The following is a 4,023-nucleotide window of genomic DNA, read 5'->3' as shown; positions in this document are numbered from 1 at the left end:
TGTAATACTTTAAGAAATAAAAATTATTTTAAAAAATAAATAAATAAAAAGTAAAGAATAAGAAAAAAACAAAAAAAAACCTTCCCCACCTCTGAAATGTGGAGACAAAGTCATGACTATGCTCTCCCCGTGATGTGCTCTTTCCGACAGGCTATTAATAATGTTGATATATGTACCTAGATTTTTGTCATGTTTCATTCAGAAAGAAGAGGATTAACTGTTTTTTGATAGCTTTGATGAACAGTCTTCACTATATTAAAGAAGGTCTTCAGGATCAAGGCAGTATGAATGTCGCGAGGATTCTATCTTGAACTCCAGCTGTCATTTCTGTATGACAATGGCAGTGGGGGTGGGCACCCATCTGGGGGACGTATTAGCTGATTGTATCAACTGAGCATGTGAGAGGATCCCTTGGAAAGAACTGGCACCGAGGAGATGCATCAGGAAAATAAACTTTTCCTGGAAACCAAACTTTCGGCATCAGAGAGAGAGATTGTTCTGAAGGCAATTTGCAAATATCCATTGAAACCATTCCCTGTCCAGGGACGGACGTCTGTGTGTTAAGAATAGAAAGTACTGCAGTGAAAATGCCTGGTTTCACTAAAATATCTAAACTGTTGGGGCATCGGCCCCCCAACTTGACACCACCAACGAGTACAACCAAGAGGGGCGTCCCTCCCTCCCGGTGCTGCCACAGCTCTAGACTTAGAAGCTTCGGGGCAAGAATGGCAGAACAGGGTCAGCACCAGGGGAATGGATTTCCTCATGCGAATGTGGACAACATCTCCTGGGAACCCCTCAAATACTTGAGGGTGGCTGGGGGCGGGGGGGCTTTGGGAGAGGCTGAGGGTCAGCCTTGGCGTGTGTCTCAGAGCCAGTGAAATGTCGATTCCTACACTGACTCAGACTTCAAGGGAACATTCGGAAACTCAGGCTCCTAATCTGCACACGATGCCCACTGGCCAAAACCCCGAGCTGTGAATTTAACACTACCGGGGATGTTTGTTCAAAGCTTAGCAACAGACATTCAGGCGTTTGAGGAAGATTTTTACATTTGTTTCCATCATTTAAATGGGAAGTTTTAATGATGGAAATCGATGCTCAGTCCTTTTAGTGACAATTGCATGAACAGTTGCCTAGTATAGTGTGGCATCTAAAATATATGATGTTCACTGATGAAATATACATCAGGACAGATGGCCCTGAACAGAGCCCATTGGACTGAATAATAAACAATACAAATGAAGAAATTCATAGTTAAAGAAGACTAAGTGTCCTTAAAGTGGGTGAAAAGACACAGAAGGTTAGTGTGCTGGGGCTCGGCCATGCTCTCTCCATGCGCTGCTAAGGACAGCGACGTGCAGGTGCTGCGAAGCTCTCATTAAGATGCCATCTTCAGTAACCCACATCCCTCGATGTATCATACCGGACGGAGTGTCGTAACTTCTGTGTATTCTGGTCTGGGTAGTCCTCTCTTATTCTGCTGTGTGCATTCGGATCCCATTAACTTTTAAAAGGACATTCATGCACAGACGATAACAGGCCCATTTAGTGCTACAGTGACTTCGTGTACTTCACAGCCTTCAACTCCGAGGAGCCCCCTCGCAGAACGTTAATTCCCCAGGGCTGCCTAGCAGGTGCTCTTAGTCAGTGTTCACAGAACAAGCTGTGTCCCCTGCGATTTAAACGTACTTACACTTATAGCTCGAGTCATCTGTAAATCCTACTCAGTTCTTCAAGATTCACCTCAAACCAACATTCATTTTTATCATCTGTTCATTCACAATTTTTTTTATTCCTTCAACTTGTCACTTACTGACTACCTATCGGGTGCCAGTTGTTTTGTTTGATGCTAGTTAATAAAACATGGTCTTTATCCTCGATGGAGTCACTGTTTGGAAAGGAAACCGAACATGTAAATAATGTGCACAGTACACGAGAGAATTGCTGTAAATATATGTACAAATTCTAGGTGAGTGTAAAAGCAGAAATTCTGTCTCTGCATGAAGGGGCTGAGAGGGAAGGACTTTTCATGAGAGGAGGCAGAGAAGGTGACTTCTGAGCTGGACCTGGGGGCTGTGCCTGCAGACTAGAGTGGGCGAGTCTGTCTGTCAACCCCGGGGGCGGGACTACTTCCTGCTAAGCACCAGCCACGTCCAATCGCTTGGCAGGGACGGTAGGATGTCAAGGCTGAACATGCTCCCTCTCTGGTCCTGATAGAAAGAGTTTGCTGAGTCTGGTTTCAAAAATGATGATTTTCCGGGGGAAGGTTAGAAAAAGCAGCATGTCCAGGGGCTTGGAGACGTGAGCGGACACGGGGTTAGCACAGAGATTCGACGTTCAGGAGCAGCAAGGAGCTCACGGTGGGCAGAGTGAAGGCTTCACCAAGGAATCAGAGGTAGAGAGATAGGAAGTCAGTTTGACCCAGAACCGTAGGCGGTTTTCAATGTTGCTGATGCTCTTTCAACTCCCTAGGGGGACACAGCTCACTCCTGGGACTGTTTCTGCCACTCCGTGTGAGTATTTTTCCAAAGGGGAGCTTTCTGCTCACAGAAAGAGAACAAGAGTTGTATTCCCTCATCTCCGGACCCCATTAAGTTTGGGATTATGCGTTTATGGAATGCCACACAGTAGTATGGAATAAGGCCTGGATTGCCTGCTAATATTGGAGGGTTTCCGAAGAAGGAACATCCATGTCAGACCAAAGTCTAACCCAGTGTACAGGAAGCATTTCTGGCCCCTTAAATTGGTCTAGTTTGGGTAAAGCCATCCTTGCAATTTAAAAGTGAGCCAGCTCAGTTTATCAGATTTCGGATCCTTGATCTTGTCTGTCTGTCACCTCTTGACACCTCAGAGAAGCGACCAACACAGTGACATAGGTCCGGAGAGGCGTGCTGCAGCAAACCGGGCCTGAGTCCAGAAGAGCGGCTCCACAGCCGGGTAGAGCACCAGAATCAACGGGAGGCTTCTAAAAACGTGCACTCCTGGGCTCGTCCCCAGACCTGGTTCAGAATTTGGAGGCATAGATTTCCGAAATCTTTAGATTTTTAAAATCCTCTTCCCCCCGATTATTCCTCCTAATCAACCATTTTGATACAATATTTGTTTCCCAAGACAGTGTTTCAGGATCGCACCATTGACAATTGTGTCTTTCTCACACAACATTAGACTTTTGCTATGTGTGTGCTCAGAGCATGACTAATGGATGGTCTAACAAAAGAGGAGTTTATTCGATAACCAATATCAAAGCCATTGGAAGTTTAATTAATGACTGATATACACTAGGGAGTGATTTGTTTGTTTGTTTTAGTATATTTCATTGATTTTTTACAGAGAGGAAGGGAGAGGGATAGAGAGTTAGAAACATCAAGGAGAGAGAAACATTGATCAGCTGCCTCTTGCACACCTCACACTGGGGATGTGCCCGCAACCAAGGTACATGCCCTTGACCGGAATTGAACCTGGGACCTTTCAGTCCACAGTCTGACGCTCTATCCATTGAGCCAAACCGGTTAGGGCAGGAGTGATATGTTTTAAGATTATCAATAACATGACAAAGTTGCACAGGTGGATCAGTGAGAAAACCATGCCTACTTCAAGTCACTGAATTGGAATAAATTTGGACATCACTCTAAGCTTGTATGGATACAAGATTTCTTCTACAAATTTCCTAACTGATGTCTTTTAAATAAAAATCTGAATTATTTTAGGAAAACTCATTGCTACTTTAAAAGCCCCTGATACTCAGATAATGATAGGATATCTTTCTTATGCCAAGCCAAAACCGGCCCCTGCATTTTCCACTCGGTGATTGGTATGTACAGATCCTTAAAACAATCTTGAAGGAAATCATGTATTCTTCTATTTTAATTCACTTACTATGTTTCTCCTTAGTCTTCTTTTGTGATCTGAAATGCCTAGCTTTTCCAAATAAACCCCAAAGAGCATGGTTTTCAAATTTCTTATTACTTGGTACATGCCCCTTTGAACATCTTTTAGATCAATAGTCCCCAAAGTGTGCCC

Source organism: Myotis yumanensis, unplaced genomic scaffold (genome assembly GCF_028538775.1).
Source record: "Myotis yumanensis isolate MYYU_CA2020_CCGP unplaced genomic scaffold, mMyoYum1.0.hap1 SCAF_15, whole genome shotgun sequence".
Lineage (NCBI taxonomy): Eukaryota > Metazoa > Chordata > Mammalia > Chiroptera > Vespertilionidae > Myotis > Myotis yumanensis.
This window is presented reverse-complemented; position numbering follows the sequence as displayed.